This window comes from Oxyura jamaicensis, chromosome 27 (assembly GCF_011077185.1).
Source record: "Oxyura jamaicensis isolate SHBP4307 breed ruddy duck chromosome 27, BPBGC_Ojam_1.0, whole genome shotgun sequence".
NCBI lineage: Eukaryota > Metazoa > Chordata > Aves > Anseriformes > Anatidae > Oxyura > Oxyura jamaicensis.
The window spans coordinates 2406337-2427051 of NC_048919.1; the positions used below are offsets into that span (position 1 = coordinate 2406337).

General features: G+C 40.6%; 1 protein-coding gene and 1 long non-coding RNA gene across 3 annotated transcripts in view; one reads left to right on the top strand and one right to left on the bottom strand.

Moving 5' to 3' along the window:
- Window positions 1-7945: 7945 nt before the first annotated feature.
- Window positions 7946-13403, bottom strand: LOC118178994. Its single transcript, XR_004756348.1, has 3 exons — window positions 13081-13403; window positions 9943-10058; window positions 7946-8090 (listed from the first exon to the last, which is right to left on the bottom strand). It is a non-coding gene; the product is annotated as an uncharacterized LOC118178994 (long non-coding RNA).
- TANC2 (tetratricopeptide repeat, ankyrin repeat and coiled-coil containing 2) overlaps window positions 12997-20715 on the top strand; it is a 278090-nt gene continuing 270371 nt past the window's right edge. Inside the window, exon 1 of one of the 2 annotated variants that reach the window (XM_035347942.1) lies at window positions 12997-13127. The gene's annotated coding sequence lies outside the window, so the exon portion shown is untranslated. The remainder of the gene's footprint in view (window positions 13128-20715) is intronic. The other variant, XM_035347941.1, reaches the window with a different exon arrangement.

Below are 20715 nucleotides of genomic sequence, written 5' to 3' on the forward strand. Positions count from 1 at the left end.
TAGGTCCTTACTATTCTACTGTGAGACTGGAGGTTTCCTTCAGAGTGTTGGATGCTGTGTCAAAGCTCAAGACAGTGTAGCTGTATGTTTGAACGGTGCAATTTACTGTGCTGTTAGGTACAAATGAGGAGCAGAGTAAGAATTAAAAAATCCTGAAAGTTACATGTGCTCAGTTGCTAGCTTAGAGTATAAGCTTTTGACAGTAAAGACAAATAATTGTTCTGCACCTCCAGATTAGAAAATATAAGCTACATTATTCAGTTTTAAAATGATTTAGGTTCTGTTCTTATGGGCATTATAATTCATTTTATTTTTAAGCAGATATTTTTAATATTTACTTAAGCTGACACCATAAAGTGGGTGTAATCTTCTCATCTCACAGTCCATTTTAACATACTTAGTTCCACTGTTTTTATTCCATTTGGCTTTGAATTTATGATAAAGGTCATAAAGACTGTATTTCAGAATCTAAAAGCGAGACACCAAGATCTATCTTTGTGTTAGGGAGAGACTTATTTTAGTTTCAGCTCCCTGTTGGCACCAAACAGAGCAGAACAAAAACTAGAGGGAGCTGTTGTTCACAAAAATATATATATATTTAAATCTCCGTTATCCTTTATTTTGAAATAAATTAGAAAGATACTCTTTTCATCTGATTTAATGGAAGCATGCATATTCCCTGTGTCAGGGACAAAGAGAAGGAAGCAAACATGAGGATAAGCAAAAGATGGAATTTGTCTGTCCTCTGGTTTATATGTACGGATATATTTTCATCCAGTTAGCAATGCACAAAACATTCTCGTTTCATTTTTTAAACAAATACCTTGACATACTATACCCTGGAAATTAAAAATATTATAGATACTGATACAGAGACTGATACATTTTGAGGCTAGTGAATTAGCTCAATAACTACCAAAAAAAAAAAAAAAAAAGCTTATTAAACATACAGAAATGTTTCTTCTGGAAATAGCTATTAAATAATGCAAACAAACTGAATCTTCACGAAATAGTTTCAAAGTTAGATAAATTGAAATATCTGTAGGGTAAACTTGTTTGCACTAAAAGCTGCATGAATGTAAAAGAATTATCGTGTAATACAATACATGACATATGTACAAGCCAAATATATTTGTTGGCACAAAAGTCATGTGGCAGATTGAAATAAAACACCCACATGTTTTAGGGGCTGCCTGGCAAGACTGTTGTGAAACTTGTCAGCCATCAAATCATTTTGGACCACTGTCTCCATTCTATTCTAACTGTAAAACAACTGTGAATTTGCTCAGTTCACCACCCTTTCCTGTGACATAATGAGGAAACAGCATCGTATGTTGACACAGTCCGTTAGGAAAAATAGGCTTGAACTACCAGATAACTCGGCCAAGGTGGTTCCACTTGCCCATTTCTCTAGAACTAAGTTCAGTTACATTAGAATGCTGCCTCAAAGTTCTCAATCCATAAAACTACACAAAATAACTTGCAAATATTTCTTTACTTCTTACTTGAGAATCTATCTTCATGGACGCCAAAGAGGCTTTAAATAGATTAGTGGCCTAATTATGCAAGTCCTAGTTTATTAAATTGTAAAATTATCATCTTTGAACATTTATGCATTAAATATCAATCTGTTTGTTGTCAGCATGTAAATAGAACAACAAAATTGCTGCATATCTCTTCTTTGTGTGCAACGTGCACAGGGCTGAAAAAATATTCCCAAACTATATGACTGGATGATTGGTATTTAGCAAATAATTTACGCCATGAGTGATGCTTTCCTCAATGAGCTATTGTGTGCTAAACAGACAGGTGGCCTTAATCTGTCCTACACCCAAATGAATACCAGCAATGCTGCTTTACTTGGGAACCACCCATGTGCATTTACACAAAATTAAGGGACTGACCAGTGGCAAGAAAAAAACATCTAGGTAAACAGTTGTCTTGAGTTCACTTCTGTAATTGATTAATTGTCACTCAAACACACCCATAAAAACAAACAAAAGTCTTATCAAGTGTGGTTTAGGGGAGTCATTGAGAAGACAAAGGGTGCATCTGCAGTAGCATTTTATCCAGACTTAAGACTTGTACTTTTGGAACAACTCTGCAGTCTCCACTAACCGTGGAACAGACTGGGTCAGCACATACTAAAATTCCTTTTGGATGAAGCTTGACTGGAAGACAGACTCCAGCTGGTAATTAGTATTCATCCATATGACCAGCCAAGCGATATTCAGAAGTGGAACCTCCTAAAATGTGTATAACGTGGATGTCAGGTCCTTGGCTTCAACTCTTACTCTGCTTCTGTTGAGCTGCATCACTGCTTGATGAAGACGTTAGCCAGAGAGTAGTCTCAGAGGGTATAATGAACTTCCAGGAAGCTAGGGCCCATCACAAACCCTTTACTGACCTAACAGTAACAGCTGAATGCTTGAATAACACTTGGTCTTCTCTACTATGAATGTGTAGTACTACAGCTTTTGGGGAGGGGGAAAAAAAAGGTAAAAGCAAAGCATGCAGTATGTTATTTTCTCACTGGAAAGATGATGGGGGAAAAAGAGAGTCAAATAATAATTGTTCATTATTTTGTTCATGTAGTACACTGATGATGGCAGTATAACAACCAGAATAGAAGTGAGGTTGGTAATTGAGCAGCATATTCAAATTACTATCAGAAATATGCATTGAAAACTGAATACAACTATTGCAAAAACAGTGTTACTTAAAAGAAAAAGAGTATGGGAGAGGCTTGCACACAGCCAAAACAGTCACCCGTTGCATGTTTTAATGTTTGCCAAGGTCATGGAAGAACACTTTCCTTTGTAGAATAGGAAAGCCTGAATGCAGCCAAGTCAAAGTAACATCCTCTGCATTTGCCAATAGAGTGCATGTTAGGGAAAGACTCCGACATAAATGTAATGACCTGATTTGAGAGCAGACCCAACCACATAAGAGAATGTTTACTCTATAGACTTAATTTCACATTGTAGAAGACAGATTTTTTTCCATATCTGAAACTCCGTGACTCACACCCTTCAGCCCTCTCTGGGGACTACATCCATACTTTCTCCTATAACATGGAAGCAACATTCCATCTTTTTACTAGTACTTAGAAAGTTCACTTATGCTGTAGGAGAACTGGGTTTGTTTCCCTTCACATGAATGCTCTAGCTACTAAACTGTTGTCTCTAGTGGGAAGGTTCCTGAGGCTTCCCCACCTACAGCGTTTACTTTAGCATGAGTGTGAACAAACGCTGGTAAAAGTCCATGCAGTTGTGATTTTGCTATCGGGGTCTGGCAAAGTATCACAGAGACCTAAGTTCAAAACGGCTCTTATTGAAGCAGACTGGAACCAAGATTTCCTCCAACTTTTTCTGCCTCATTGAAGTTTCATCCTTGAAACTCCTTTACCCAGATGTGTAGGCTAGGGGAATATGTAATGTCTGTAGCTCTTGAGAGTGCTTAGGCATGAGTGAGAAATCTAACTGTACTCAGTGCCTGAGATCCAGCTGGGCATGGCCAGTATTGTTTAGCTCTCACGGGAACCTGACTAGAAGATTTAGCACTTCTTGGCTTTTCTTCTCTGGATTCCTAGCTGGTAGATCAATACATAAAATGTTGATTTCCTTTATTAAAAAACAAAAACAACCACCACCAACAAAAATCACCTCCCTGTGTTAATATGCTTTGCCTGTTTTTCTAATGTTTAAAGTGTATCACAGATCTTTTGGGGTATTTTGGATTAAGACATGAGTTCAACGGAACTACCAAATGGTGTTTTGGAAAACAGATTAACCTTTGTGATGAGCCATGTCTGTTTTGAGAAATATCATACTCTGATGAGAGATGCAGCACTACGTTTTCATGTTTAATACATTTTAACTCTGAGAATATCCTTATGGAGATGACAGCAAATGGAAAACAGACTATGAACAGCAATAAGCACAGATATCCTGATCTCAGCATTTGAAAGTTATCTGGGAAATAGCACAACAATTGCAGCAGCAGACTCTGTTCTTATGATGTTCTTAGGAAATTGGGTACCTGGTGAGATACAATCATCAGATGTGGTATGTTGTAGCTGGTCATCCTACAGGTGGATTTAGCAAGTGGAAGTTTTGGCTGAGGAAGAAGCAATTCAGTTTGCAACTCAGCCTGTTTATGGCCATCAAGTTTTGAGATGGCACGAACTTTTACTCATTGGGCTCCTTTGTGCATTTTCTAGCACTGGTATAAGATTTCCCTAGATTTTCTGTAAGGTGAAGACTTTTCTGAGACCAGAGAATTTCCCTACCTTATTTTGAACCCCTAAGGAATCTACTCTTCTGTAATTTCTAGCCTGTGAAATGTTATAAACTGGTGGCTGGGAAGACTTGCACAAAACCTGCATTAATGCACTTGTGAGTTCGGCAGCCCCCTCCACCCTTACTTGTTTTCAGTTACACTCAAACAAAAAAAGCTTGCTTTTACCTTACAGAAAGGCAAATATTAACATAGCTTAGTATGATATAGTCATTGGTCTTTGCCACCTTGAAAACTCAAGAACAGTTTTTGGAGTGTGCTACATCGTTGAAGGACCTTCGATTTTTTTTTGAAACTAGTTTTATAAAGGAACCAGACCTTGTGTGATCATAGTGTTTTCCTTAATGTCAATTCAGTCTTGTCCCAACTTTTGTATTATGGATGAGCAATTGTATAGGGTAGAATATTCAAAATAATTAAATTTCCATTAGTGTTGTTCCAACAGATGGCTATGGATGACTGAAAATTCATTAAAACCACACTAACAGTAGAATATCTGAGTTATCAGTGTCTTGAACTAACTATAAGTTCAAGCAAAAACATAACCAAACTTCTTTTGATGATCAGTGAGATCTCATCCCATGATGCAGCTACTGTGAACTGCAGTTCTGGTCTGCAAGATGGTGAACAACTACTGAGTGAATAACATAATTTGGGGAGCTCTGCCTCACTACTGAATTACTGTGGGCCCTTGGACTTCTGTGAATCTAGCCATTACACAAGTACTTTTGCATCATGTAATGTACAACAGTTCCTTGTTTTACTGAGCACTAAGGGGTTTAAATGAGTTTTATTTCTTCCTCATTCTGCTGTGGAAGCACAGTACAGCTTTGTCATGAACAAGAATCTGACCCCTCTGAGAAACTGAAAGATGCAGTGGGTGTAGGAACAGCTGAAAAATGTAGTTGTTAATTAAATTAATTTTTCTTAAATCAGTTCTTATGGCTTTTTATTCATTTTCTTTTGGATTTTTTAAGGCAGGTGCTGTAAAATGGAATCTTTCACATTGCCAGCTCTGTATGACCACAATGTAGTTACCTGTGTGATGACTGGTATGCTTGATGGCCACGGTGTGTCATAACAACCTGTAGCAAAGACGGAACTTCAGATTTCCTCGCTTTGTTTTTCCCTTGTGTGGAGTTTTTGTTTCTTTCAGCTTGTTCTCTGTTCTGCTTCTGTAGTCTCAGACTTGCCAAAGGAGCAAAACATTCTTTGCCTGGAATGAGATAGAATTTTCTACATGGATGAGATGATCTCGTGTCTGAGTGTTCAGCATTCATATTCTTTGAGGTACATCATGTGATATAAGAGTTAATCCACAGAATGACTAAACTCACCAGTGATGGGAACAATTATCTGACCTAGTAATGCAATAATCCTGGTAAATGTAAACAAAAAACACTGTGATGGTTTATTGCATGCAGGGATGCTGCTCATTGCTAAACCAGAAGATAAAATCTGTAAAATGAGGGGGGTAATGTTTTCCATGGAGTTTTCTGTTCCTTTTCTTACTTGTGTGGAAAACTCATCTTAGACAACAAAAAACGCTTTTATTTGTTTTCCAATTATTCTTACGCCAAAATGCTGCAGAAGTGCTGCTATCAATGCAAGTAGTCTTGCTGTGCAGCTACAGAGTGGTCTTGATGATGTCTGATTGCGCAGCTGCTTGTTTTTCTTTTTTTTTCTTGTTTTTTGATTTTCCTATTTTAATGCCATCATTGTTAGTTTGAGCAGGTAGATTGGCCACAGACATTAGATTCACCTGCTTAAGCCTTATCCTATGAAAAAATGAATCCCTGGCTAATATCAACATCATACAGCAGCCTCTACCCTCCACAAATATTTGGCATACTGGAATAAAGGGGGATAAAAGCAGCAGTGCCTTGCTGATACACACTCTGCTGTGTATAAAGCTGTCAGAGTGGCCTATAAAACCAAACTGTTACTTGCCAGAATCTGAAGCGCTGTTCTGCCAACTGTAAAAGGTGTAAAGACACCTTCTGCTTCTGTCCTGCTAAACTTCCCCCAAGAGCTACTTGACTAGCCCGTAACACGTGACTGGAAATTCAGTGCCATACGTCCCTGCTTGACACTGAGCACACTGAGAACAGTGAACAAACACATACTTTTTCTATTACTGTGACTATCAAACCAGAGTTAAGTTTTAGTGTACAATTACTAGAAAAAGTATTCTAGAAGTTAAAAACCACTGTTTCCACCAATAATCATAAAGCTAAAATACTGCTTAACTTAGAAAGCAAGCAAATTCACATCGTTTGGGTCTTAAGGACATTTATTTGTATGATGCATAATTTGTTTAGCCTTTGGACTAGGAGGACTCGCAGCTGTATCCTAAAAAAATGAATAAAAGAAAAAACTGTTTTTCTCTGCGGGTCCTTATTTGAATGTATGCTACAAAGTTTGCCCTTGTGGGATTTAGTCAGTAGTCTAGCTTCATCAGAACCAAATGTTTCTGAAGTTAATGGAAACACTTAAAATTGATCTAAAGTCTTCAAGAAATGCTAATTCCTGGAACCCTTATTTATTTGCAAAACTTTCTGCCAAAAATTGTGCAATCAGACTCAGATTGCAAGTCCCTTAGAGATGAGCAATTGTTTGTATAGAGTGAACCACCATAATGAAGTTGGTGGTAACAGGTACACCATCTCAAAAATATAAGTAATAGATTCACAGGCTTGTCCATAAATATTACAGTTTACACCTGCTTGCGTGAGTAGACTTGCTTGCCAAAGAAACTATCTTAATTTATGGACTGGAGACAGATTGTATAGTGTGCTGTTTCTAACAAAAGCTCCTACGCTGCTCTTTTTCCCTCCTCCCTTTTAGGCTTTTAAATTATTGACAATAAGATAGCAGCTGCAAACATACATTTATTTCAGTATAGCAATATCATATTCCAGCAATCTTTCTGGATGTTTCCTTTATTGCTTTAGTTTTCTCGTTTTAGTTAGTTTAAAAATCTATTAAATTGTAACAAGTCAATGGAGTGACCGTATGAACAGCTTTGCAGAGTTCTAAATTTACTTGCAGTGACTCCACATCAAACTGGCCCAATCTGCAAATCAACAGATGATATAACTGCCATCTTTACAAATTTCGTCTTGGCTCTAAAATTCATTATGTGATCTCTCTGCCTCTTACATAATTACCAGTAATAAAGACTAGCATTCAGAATTTAGCTGAGAATTATTCTGATGATGCATGAAGCAGAAGAGGCTCCAGATGCTCTCTTGAATAGCTATCGTTGCTTAGTAAGCAATTAGGAGTAGTCACAGTCTTTTACTGTATTTAAACAGCAAGTGGGCTACTGGGGCCTAATCCTTACAAAGGCTTGTAAGTGTTACTGAAACATTAGTAATATTCTAAAGCCAGGAGTAGAAATTCCACTTGTGCTAGTGCAGTGAGTAGACATGACTTAAGGATACATTGAAACATATGTTATAATATTAAAATATTATTAAGCCCTGCAGAACAAAGATACTGATGGAAATGTTGCTGCATGACTATTTTTTAAAACTAATTATATAAGATAATGAAATAAAAGTTATGTAATTTTAGAAATAGCCATTTTAGAAGAACAACTCTCAGACAATACAAAGAAAAAGTGGAAATAACGTTTAACATACTGCAGTCATCTCTTGCTTTTCTGTGTTGCTTTCTGGCCTACCTGAGACTCTGAATCTGTCCTGGATGGCATCTCCCTCAAATATCGTGCATTGCTGATGAACTTCTGAGGCTGTGCTTCATATCTCACAGCAGGTAACCATAACCTGTACACAAAGCAAGTATGTTTTCTTTTTTTTTTCTTAGAGGTGGTTCTACTAAAATGTAACATTGTTTTGCCATTGGTGGCAAATTAAAGCTTTGATTTACCAATTCCAACTGTTGAGGTTACAAAATTCCTTACTACTTTAAGTAAGTTTGGTCTATTCATTAACATGAGATTGGTGGCATTGGGATTCAACAGAGCACTAGTTTCATAGACGGGAAACTAGGAATCAGATCACAGGAAACTTCTGTAATGTTAGGATATTGTCAGAATTTAAAGTACACCAAGGACAGAATTAGTGTTCTTTTCTGAGCAATCTCTAGGCCCTATGGTAATTCATCAAATTTTTTCTAAAATCATAAATCAAAACATTCTAGGATTAGTACACTGACAGATGTCTTCAGCCTCACCACAGTAACACAGGGAGCAAGCTAGGAGTACAAAGCCATAAAGACCACTTGCTTAGACTACTGTGTTCCAGCTTTATGGAATAATCCTATTGTTTTGTTTTTGTTTTTGTTTTGTTTTTGTTTCTCTTTACTCATTTTCACAGTGTTCCTCTTCAGAGTGATAATCACAGCCTGGTATTTGTTATCCCGGACTGGATATAAAGATTGTTTTAAAAATATATTGTTATGCCAACACAATGATTTCTGTAGTTTGGTTTAATTCTAACCATAAAAGGAATATGTGTTCTGTGCCTACTACTACTGAAAGCTAAATCTTGTCTTAACATGTCTGAGGATGACATTACAAGGTAAGTACAATAACTGAATGACTCAATCTATGTAGAACAAACCCATGTTTCTGCCTATAGGGAAGCGCGTGGAGAGAGAAGGTACTACCAGACATTTCCCATGTGGTTGTTTGAACCATACAGAAATAGTTTGGCAACTCTGTGGTTTCATATCATGACTTCATCTGTACAGGTCACAAAATTGGTTTTAATATCCCTGATTTAATCGGGGGATTTTGAAGTTGCTAATACCAAAGCGCTGTCTTTTTAACTGAAAAACCTGATCAACCTTGGTGCTGCTCTACCCAGCCTTCTATTTGGAGCTGCATGTTAAAGAGAGAATCTGCCTCTGTCTGCTTAGAAGCTTTCCACACAGCTGCAGATTTATTTGCTCCCCAAAACAACATGTTTTGGGGAGCAAATACTACCTTCTGTACATATCCAGATGGTTCATCATTTGGTTTCAACTAAATCTGAAACAAAGGAGAGGTAATGTGAGAGAAGATATAGCAGCATGATCCAAGGAGCAGCATGCAAATTTCTGGTGATCCAACTGGCCTGTAAAAATAGATGTGTTCCATGCACCAGAGGAGATAATGTGAGCTATATTCACAGAGAATTAGGGAGATAAATCAGAAGTGCTAAGAGCAAAACTCATAGACTGTAGAGCACCAGGCAGTCTTTAAGAAAGTACCATGACAACATTTTCCTGAAAGAATCCAAGATATCTAAGGGGATGTCAAAATCAAAGTTTCTGAGATATGAAATAGACGTTCTGAGAATGTATTTCATAAATTCTTATCACAAATTATCAAAGGAATCAAGAAAGCTGATAAAAATGTGCTAGCTACCATCCTGAACTACTTCTGCTGATGTCTTAACTACTTAGCATCTGTCAAAGAAAGCAATGAACCTTGTTATAGCCAGTGCAAACTAGAGATGAATAATAGTCAGGAATTTGATATCCAAAAATATTATATAGATTTGCCAATAACTCAAAAGATTACCAGAGAGAGATTGTTATGGAAAATCAAGTTACTTATTTTCAGAGAGAGAGCAAAATGTGATTAAATATATATATATAAAGGACATAGATACTGGATCGTTAATGACATACCTGCAGCTCCTGCTGTATGAAAGTCACGATTTAGTCCTAACACCTCCAGTGATCACATGCAGTCTGTGACAATATCTCAAACACCACAACCAGTGCAAATTTTGCTTTCAAAATTTCTGTCATAAAAACACATAATGCACATTTGTATTTTCACTGTTCTCAAGCAATAAATGGCAACGTCACCCATGTTAAAGGCCAATGTAACATTGAAAATGTGTCAGCTAAGCAGGAGCAGACAAACAAAATACCTCTCCCTGTATGGCATAAATTGATTGTTGGCAATCTCAGGAAATGAAAACAATGATTAAGTGAGATGTGAAGAATGACCTTATGCTTTGCTTTTTATAACATGTTGGGAAGATAGCACGGGCAAAATTGCGCTGATGCTGATCATGCCCTGCATCTTTAGTAACTGAGAAGATTTGGTGTTTTCTGCAGGACTGATATTTAAATACAAATTAATGATGACTCTAGAATTAGAGAAAAGGAAAGACCTGTTTCCACTAAATGAAAATCATGCTGTCTAATTGTAAATATGTCATGTAGTGGTTATGCTGGCAATACATAACACTATTTCTGCAATTCATCATCTTCCATGTCAGAACAAAAAATGAATTCCGAGTTGTCCTTATTGCAGGTACTAGTCCATGATGGTATTACCTACCCCCTGTAATAGAAGCTATGATCCTCTCCTTAGACACTGTTTACGTAGGCATTTTCAGTGACTTAATATTTTAAGAACTGTGACACACCAACGCTTGAGACTATTTTCCTTATCAGATAGCGTAAGTCAACCTGCTGAAGTTATTCCCCAAGGGCCAAACTCAGTCCTGTTGCATCACTAAAAGTCTGCTGTACTCTGTGTGCTGATGTTAATGAAAGGGGAGTAGAGCTTTTCTTTTTTTTTTTTTTTTTTTTTTTTTTTTAAGCTGATGCTGAAGACTGCCTGGAATTTGAGAACTGTCCGTGTTTAGGCCACATCCTGCAAAACACTAAAGCAAAACTTAATGATTTTAATTTGTGAACAACAGGATTAGAAACAAGTGTTTTGTGGGATTAAGGTCTTTATTTAGGTTTTAATAACTTATAATAATATTTTTGTGGTATTTTCAGAATATCAGCTCTTAACATTTAGCATAAGTCTTCGATATTTGGGATTTTTTATTAAAGCACCTTTTATTAAGCTTTCAGTAGCTGTTTGAAGCCTCTAATGTCACGGTTATAGAGACAATACTATGCTCATAGTACTGGGTATAAATGTATTTCCATCAAAAAATAAATAAATAAACTAAAAGCTAGGTAGGTCAGTTGCCTGTGGACTTAAATAACATTTTGTATTTATATTTTTCCTTATTTATCTATTGTATTATTTCTTACAAGTGCAAATCCCACAACCCTATATGTGTACCAGTACTGTACATACGGATATAAATGAAACTACTCAAAGAAGACCAGAAAATAAAACAGAAGAGAATGCAGATCGTATGGGTCATTTTCTCTCCCTCAAATGACTGTGAACTACTAGAATACATTTCCACTATGCCCACTGCATGTCAAGCAGAGAATTAAGAGTGCTGTACTGAAAGAAATTAAAATCCTCTCTGTAATATGCTTCTGCCTCAAAAAATAAACAATCAGAAAACCACTAAAAATGAGTATCAGTAAGTTTCCTCCTTCTCTTCTGCTTTTGCAGTGTGTTGGTGAGGACAAAAGGCGAGAGGACAATGTATCTGCTTTTCATCCCTTTTCTTAAAGAAGGATGTGGAAATAACAAAGAAAGTTCAAAGGAGGGCCACAGAAATGATCCAGGTCCTGGAAAACAAGCATTACTGATGTAAGGCTTAAGGAGCTTATCTTACTTAGCTTAATTGAAAAGAAGGTGACTTGATCACTGTGTGCATCTACACACACCTTTAAAAAGCACCTGATAGTGAATGGCTTTGCAACTGTACTGACAAAAGCAGAACAAGATTTACTGCCTTGCAAAGTTGGCAGGCGAGTTTTCGAACAACCACAACCACACGATTACCTAGTGCTGAGGATAACTGAGCAGTGGAACAGCTTACCAAATGGTGAACTTGCCATCACCTGAAATGCTCACAATTAGTCATCTGCATAAAAGACACTGTTTTGTCCAGCTTCTGGGCTAAATCGCGTGGTCTGTGAATGCAAGGAAATTGATTGGGTTGGATGATTTTTGAAGCCCTTTCTGATCTCAAATCATGTGAATCTATGAGTTTTCCTGTTTGTCCTTTAATTCATGGATGTCATAAGGACAATGACATTGCCAGCAGCTGCAATCAATAGGCTCGTAACACTTGCAGCTTTGTATTAACACATTTCAAATCTCTTGTTTCAGGGCATCATCTGTTCAGCTATGGAGCTGAGCAAGATTTATGCTGGCCTCACCCTTTACCATGTATTCTTAGGACGATTTCCCTTCTTTTTAAGCATCGAAGAGTGGCTAAAAATGAAGGGGTGGCGCAGGATGGGATGATAGAGCACAAGAAATGGCAGGCCAACTCATCTTTTTTGATGTCTGGCTAATCTTCCCACTTTGTATGATTAAGGTCAAACTGATTACCCGGTTATTTTTCTTCAGGCAGATTACTGTAGGGAGGCTTTATTCTTCCCAGGAGCATGGGGCACAGTTTCCAAGGGGGGCTCATAGGGGTGTTCTCCCTAGGGGATATTATCAGCATCCCTGGCTGATTGTTTTATAATTTGTGAGGTGAATTTTCTGGAGGACCGAAATGTTTAACCCTGATGATACAAGGAAAACATGTTGCCTTGCAATATCCGCACGAGGGAACAAAGCAACTTCTGTTCACCTCAGCTTTGGGTACGGCCAACTCCAATGGGGCCGCGCCATCACCTGTCCTGCTGCCAACTTCCCGCAGAGGTTCCTCGGCGTTAATTACCCTGTTTAATCACAGCCTGCTGTTACAACAGCCAGAGATCGGGGGCAGTTCTTAGTGGGGGGGCTCCCCGCCCTACAGCAGCTCTACCTGCCCGGGGCCAGCGGGGGGGCTCGGGGAGTACCTGAGGCAGCTACGGAGGAGGAGGAGAAGGAGAAGGAGGCGCTCGTCTCCTGCCACTGGGGCTCTCCCAGCGCCGGGGAGCCGCGGGAGGAGTTACCTGGCCGAGCTGTGGAGGCCATTTCCCGGGGAGAAACGCGCCCGGGGGTGAGTGAGGGGGGTGCGGGTGGCTGGGTAGGAGCGAGGAGCGCTGCGGGGGTCGCCCTTTCACCGCCCACCCCAATGAGGGGAGGCGGCCCCGGGCCGGCGGTGGCCGCCTGTTGCCGCGGTAGCCGGGCCCGCTGCCCGATCTCCCCCCCCCGGCCCCGGCTCCTTCGCCGCCTCGCCGGCCGCTCGGGGCGGTGCCGTCCCTGAGGAGAGCGGGGGATGGAGGCGCCATGCCCGCGCCTCAGCACGGGCAGCCCCGCGCTGCCCCGCTCTTTTTTTCCCCCGTCTGTCCCTTCCCTCAGGCCTTGGGGCCGGGAGAAGGCTCCTGTAGGGTTATGCTCCCTCTGTAGTCCTAAAGCCCAGTGCTCGCAGCGTTTCCCGGTGCTGAGGAGATGGCAGCGCCTCTCCCCTCAGGCGCTGAGCGAGGGGGAAAGTCCCTTCTTTGGGTCCCGGCTCCCTCACGGTGCTTGCAGGCTCTGTGGAGATGGCGGTTCCTCTCCTGTCAGGCACTGGGTGAGGGGGGCGTCCCTTCTTCTCCCCCCCCCCCCCCCCCACGGCATTGCCAGGCCCTAAGGAGATGGCAGGATGGCTCTCCCCGTGGTGCCAGGGTCTGTTTTGGGGTGTTCCCAACCATTTTCTCCGTCGCTGGGGAGCACCCAAGGGCCGGTTCCTGTGCCCTCACCTTACCCTGAGCTGCCCCAAGGGGCTTGAGCCTGCTGTGGCCCCAAGGGGTCTGTGAGGGGTGTGAGGCGGTGTGTCCTTGGTGTCAGAGCCCATTTTGGTACTGATTTGGTGCACAGCCCTGGTCATGTCGTGGGATATTCCTGTGGTAAGCCTCCCTGAGGATGTTAGATACATCTACACATGAGCAAAAAGCATCAGGTGCGGCTGCTGTTCGCATTTCGGGCATCATGTGTTGGGTATTTTTGTTCCTGAAGAATGCTTCCTGCAAATTAACCACACAGCCGTTGTGTTTTTAATTCTAACCCAAAAATATATTTTGGTTGTTTGCTTTCTGTCTTGTTCATCTTCCAGAGGAAAGCAAATGTTCAATGCAACGTCAAGCTTGTGACATGCAAGCATGGATGGAACTACACATGTTCCCAAAGTCAGGCGCATGTTATTATTTTGCTATCTAGAAAGGAATTTTATTAATATTTTGATATGCTTAAACTCTAGTGACATCAACACAACTTCTCTGGCGTTTCTATACATGTTACACCTTATGCATCAGAGATTGTGCCAGGCAGAGTCACAGAGCATACTAATGTTTTGTGTTTCTGTCCTACTAACAAGGACAAAAATAATAAATGGGCAAAACAGACACTAGCAAAGAAGAATTGTATTTAAAGCCTTTACTTTGCCCTTAGTTCACCCTCACTGTTCTTAATATTGTCAGGTTTCCAGAGCTCAGTGGTATCTCTTAATTTGGAATTTCCTTGTTTGTTGAGGTCAGGCTGCGAGGATTATTCTAATGATTTTCTTACTGTTCATGTAGTCTCTTATTGCAAACAGGAAAAAACTTCAAAATGTTGGAAACTATTAATTAGAAAGACAGTGAATATTGCCCAAGAGTATCGTATTTCAGAGCAACAGAAATACCTTACTTGTGTCAGCATAACCGTGCCTGTTTCTTTCACTTAATGGGATCCTTATTCTGGTTCTGGTGCCTGTGCTGCATGTGGATTTCTGAAGTATATGAAAGTAAAGCAGTCATTGCCCTGAAGAAGTTAAAGGCAGAATCTCATGAGAATCTCCACCAGCTATTGTAATATAACCTAAATAAGGGGTGTAACCTTGTTTGGCATTTCTGTAGATCCCATGTGACATGTAGTAATATGCTTAAATCCCCAAATACTGTTGTAAATCTGGCCCATAATCTATAGTGCACAAGCAGCAAGGATCTGGAGGCAACATCTGCTCAGAGTGCATATGAACGACATCTTAATATATTATGGTACTGAGTCAGGGCCCCACTCTTTTTTTTTCCCCCACTGAAATCAGACTGGCTTTAGTAATGATTTAAGCGATCGCAGACTCAGATCCATCGTGCATGTAGAACTGACCATTTAGCCATTAATTCAGTGTGTTTGGCTTTTTAAAAATTGAATGTTCAGATGCTTTTTTTCTTTTTTCGTTTGACCTTACCGTCGCCTTACTGTCTGTATTGTTTCAGGAATGATTTTTTTCAATGCTGACTTTCTTGCTAGTATAGCAATTGTGCTGGGCAAATCACAAAGGCAAAGAACTAGCAGAAGATGAAAGCCAACTGGTGTTACCCATATGATTTAAAGTTGCATTTTCTTTATATAAACAACATGCCTGAGGTTGCTGCTTCAGCTTGCTTTATCCCACCAATGAATCTCTGGATTTACATGTCAGTCTGTGTTCTGCATTATATCTTTTTCCTGTTTCTTTTTTTTTTTTTTTTTTTTTTTTTTTTTGGTGTGTGTGTGATTCATTAGAGTTTAGCATCATAAAGAGAAACTCTGGTGTACAACACATACAAGTCAGAAATACCATTATAAAATTGCTGTCCTGCAGTTCGTGTAATCAGAGATATGCCCTGAGAGGAAGCTTTAGCTTCCCGAAGATGCTTTTGGAATTCTTGTGTGGCAACATTTCTCCAGCATGCCCCTGAGTGAGTGGTATCAAGTGATTTTTCAAAGCCTGGGTTTCTTGTTTTGTGCAGTTTTATTTTAGGAATAAATACTGCAAAATCGAGCTCAGGGCTATGAAAATGGGAAGGTCTGAGCCTTATCGGAACCTTTGGGATGACATGTATTTAACATGTCATATCAGGATAACGGTTATGAGACTCGTGACCTTGTTTGCAAGGGTGTCCTAAACAAACAGTTGACAGCACCTCACAAACACTTCTAATTTTTGATTGTAAAGAGTTATCAAAGCAGTATAAAATCTTTCAGAATAGCAACAAACCTCACCTGGCTCACTGAAGAGTTATACTTGAGTTCAGATTGTTCCTGAAGTTGAGTAGTCAGAGTAGCATTTTTTTTTTTTTTCCTTCCCAAAAATTACAGTGTGGCCACGACAGGAACTTGAACAAAGCTGAGAACAGTGGTATTTGGGAAAACCAGAATATCGTGCTTTTTGCAGGCCTGCAGACTGCCTAGGGGGGAAATCTGTTAAGAGCTAGACCTTCGCATGGAGATCTGGTTCCTCCCCCCGCCGCCATCTGGGAATTGATTATATTCTTAGAGGATCGTGAGTCGTTTGTTGTGTTCTAAAGATGGATCTTCTTGCATGAAAACTGAAGTACGGATACAGATGAGAATAGACTGACTTCAGAAACAACGAAAATGAATGTTAAGTTGAACAGTAACGCTTTGGTGTAAGACACTTCAGAATCAGGTTCTGCTGACTAAACAAAACTACATCTTGGTGCTTTCACTGTGCTACACTTAAAAGTCAGAAACAAAGCAACGAATGAACAATTAGAGTACAAAGCACAGTCTTTAGAAACACATTGCATGTATATCTCAAAATTCAGTGGCTCGAGCACTGATTCACTTAAATTACATTATTACAACAGTCTTTGTTCATTTTGATGAATAAATTAATGAAATGCAATCTAATTAAGATGTGGAAGTAATTTAATGGAGGACAAAAGTATAGATAGAAGAAGGGATTCTACAAGCTAATAGACATTAGGTCCATCAGCTAGTACTGAATAATACAATGGTCTTAATGTGACACGCAGCTCAGGAAACCTGTTAACTGGATGTTGCCAGAAGCGAGGGTGCCAGACGAGGGAGAGAATCTTCCTGCACGCTGTAGGATCTCTGCTTTCTGCAGATGTCGGTAGCTTTTTGCTGCTGGACATAAACAGGACAGTGGGTTAGGTGCGTGTGCAGGAGCCCCTCACAGAAGCTGAAGTTGTCATAAACAGTCTCTATTTGCCAGCTCTGTATCCCTTTAACATGCTAAATGCCATTTGCCTAAGTTTGATAACACAACTCTGGTATTGCGGGATGGAAGATTTTTTTTTTTTTTTCCCTATTTACAGCCAAAATGTATGGGCTTCAATTTAAATGAGTGACATCTGGCAGGTCTGAGTTACGCAGCTGGAGGAGCTCCAGCATTCTCGGACTCCGAGATATGGGCTAGTAATTGCCTCCGGTCTGAAACTATTTTTTACCAGGCAAAGCACATAATTTGGCGCTGTTTGTTATAAACTATATTTTACTTGAAAACCACAACAATCCTTTGTCCTCTGAGGAATGTGAAGTTGCATGTGGGCCCTTTTGATGGGGTTTTCTGTTTTAGCCTTTGTTCTTGGATTTGCCGTGCAGGTTAATGTCTATTTTGTAAAGATGGGCTGGCCCCAACCACCCAACAACCCTATTTGTGTAAACCCGACATGGGATGAGGAACCCAGCTGAGACCTTCTGTCTGTCCTCTGGTTAAAGAAAAAAATATCCACGGTCAGCCCTCTGTAAGTAGCTATTACAACTGGAAACTGAAATGCAGAACCATCTCTACTTCTTGCATCCTCACTTGCCCTCGTAGGGGTCTGATGGGAAGTAGAATTTCTTTGAAGGCCATTTGCATCTCTGTGCTGCTTTCTGTGATGAGAATCATTGATGCAAAGAAACACTGCTGCATAGGTCAGGACTTGAGCCTGGTGGGTATAGCAAGGCCACGTTACGGAATTAAGGATGCTGATGGTGCAAGACCAAAGTGAACTTTTTTCCAAGGGCCTCAAGTTATGAATTACATATTCACAATGTATATTTGAATGGCCTTGTTACCCTGCTCTGATTACTGGCAGATGCTGTACAGCTAATGGTGTCATTTCTGTTACTACATCAGTTGTTAACTGGGCCAGAAAACAGCCTTTAAGATTAAAGTTTAATCAATCCAAGTATTTGGAGAGTGAGCAAGTATAGCTTTTATTCTTCTCGAGAATTATAGTCTACTTCTTTGAAATCCCTGGCAGAGATAGAATGTTCTGTCAGAAAATGTCTCCAGTGAGAAATAGCAAGCAAAGAATATTTTCTGTGGGATGGCATGAGCAACCTTGTACTTTAAAGCTTGTATATTAATTGCTTGTTAATGGGCAGCTTTTGGCAGAATTTCTTTCTGCTGTGGCCTCAAGAATTTTAATGGAGCATCAGTCAGTGAGTGGAGAAAATATACTTTAAAAACAAGAAGCAGGGCTCTCGGTGGTTGTGTCAGTTGGTGACATTGGTTAAATCAGTCATGTTCTACTTCTGGTCAGTTGTAAACTCTGCAATAACTTCATTAACAGGAGGAAGATGCGTTATATTCTTCCAGCTCCGGCACAGTGTTTTTCTGGAGCCCGCTCCCCTGGCACCAGTGTTTTCAGAAGGGTTCTAAGTGTCAGAGAGAAATGCTAAAGCCCCTGCAGATATTATGTTAAGGAGTGCATTTTTATGTGTCATGTTCAAAGGCCTCCGAAAGTGATTCCCCAAATGTTTTCAAGCTCGCTGAACATTTCGTATGCAATGTTTTCACAAGCAGGGAGGCTATTACAAGCATGAGCCTAATAGGTATACCAGCAGATATTTCCATATGTGTAAATATGCACACAGTGTCCTCTGGGGGTAAGGGAGGTCTGGTTAGCCTCTAAAAAACAGTGCTGCTGAGGTGATGGAGCCTCTCAATTTTGATTCCTATGCTTCCTCTTTTGGTGGTCAGTGGCTGAAATTTCCCATAAATGGGGTATATTTCCCAGAAAAGGGGCATTCTTCCCAAGTGCAGGAAAAGCCTTCAGCTTACGCAGAGCGCGATCTTTGGTTTGAAGAGAGGAGTGTTGTGCACCCGAAAGGTTTTGTGTACCCAGTCGCTCTTTGTGGTGTCACCTCTCTTGTTCCTGGTCACCTGGTTAGACGGGAGGAAGGGGAATTCTGAATTGCCCCTCCGTGAATGAGCTTCACATCCCATCTGACACACTGACTGCAGTTTTGGCAGTCTGGTAACTGAAAGGGAAGGGCATGCAGCAAGCTCTCCTTCACCGTGATCTGGCAGGTTCCCTTTCCAACTTGTGTCATTTCCACAAGAATGTCGGGAGGAACTCCCCCTGTAGAACAAAGGAGGGACGGTTCTTCACTTTCCTCACCTTCTGTAGCTTTGCCCCTCACTGCTTCTGTTTCCAAGTAGATGCAGCAATAGTAATTCAATGGGATGCGTTGCAACAGGGATTGGCAATTTTTCCTGGGGGAGAGGAATGGGTCCAGACTGTCTTCCTTTTTTTCTTGTTAGATGTGTTTTGAGAAACATCAGGAGCTTAGAGGCAGCCTCTTTTGGAGAGGGAAGGTGGTACCAGTCACCTTACTGATGGTTTCTTGCTTCTTGTGGAAAGCAGAATGTCCCTGCTGCTGTTAGGGTTCAATGGCAGCCCGAAGATAGGAGCTGGTGCCCCTCAGAGATGGGATTTTGCATTTCTCAGGTCCTAGTCCACCTCTTAAGGCCTTCCATATCGATGCCAAAAACTACCAACCCTTTTTGTTCCCCTCGGTACGGCACAGAGTTTCACAGTATGGGGTCAGTAGACAAAAAGCCTTTAGAATTGCCGTATCCCCAACACGGTGATAGTAGCAAGGAACTGGAGAGGTAAACAGCTCAGCAGATCCTGCTTTTCACCCTTAAATACACACCTTATTGTATAAACATAAGTACTGTACACACAGCCTGCTCTGCAGCCTTGATTCTGCCGTGTCTTTGTCCTTCTGTAGACCTGTAATTGCTAGGCTGTATTTTCTTTAAGGCCAGGACCTCGGCATGCTTAGCACAGAAACGAGCTGTTGGAAGATCGGCTGTAACAAAGGTTTTCATGCGGAGTGGAGCTGAGAGAAGGTTAACATCTTCAGGCAGCAAAGATAATGCTGTGGTCAAGGCCTTAATCTGTAATGGAGATACTGCGCCCCTTGAAGAGCGTTTTAGGTATGGTCATCATCTGGGTGTGTATCCCACTCGCTCTGGGGGAGGGACGCCACCAGGTTAGTGAATATACCAAATTAGTCATGCTTTTGCACAGGAGCCTTCCGTTAAACCAGTCTGTATGGCACACAAGCTTTCATTTAGAACGTGGAAAAATAACCTGAGAACAACCTGTGGCAGAATCAATCTGCTTGTTGCAGTGTATCCGCTAAGGATCTTCTTCTCTGTCTAGGTTTAATGCCTGGGAGATGTTCTTAAGTAGTGAAGAGTATGACAGGCAAGGCTAAATTTTAGCTCAAGCCTAATCCAAATACCTTAAGAAAGCAATGCAGAGAGGAGGCAAAACACATAGAACCCCCCCCCAAAAAAAAACCTGGAAGGAAATCCTGTATGACTGGCTGTATAAACTGAAACGGCTGTGCTGCTGTTTTTCTTTTGAAGTGCCATTTAAAAACCTGGCTTTAAACTCCCGAGTCACTGTTGGGCATGTCAAAATGGAGAGCAAAGCGTCTGCTGCCATGCCAGGGTTTGCTTCACTCGGGCATGTCCTGTTCAATGCATCTGGTGTTGCTTCAGTCACCGTGCTCAGGTTCTTGATCCACTGCAACCTCCTTGATGTGCACTGAGCGCTGTCTCCCTACTCAGCACCCAACCTCCGTCAGCA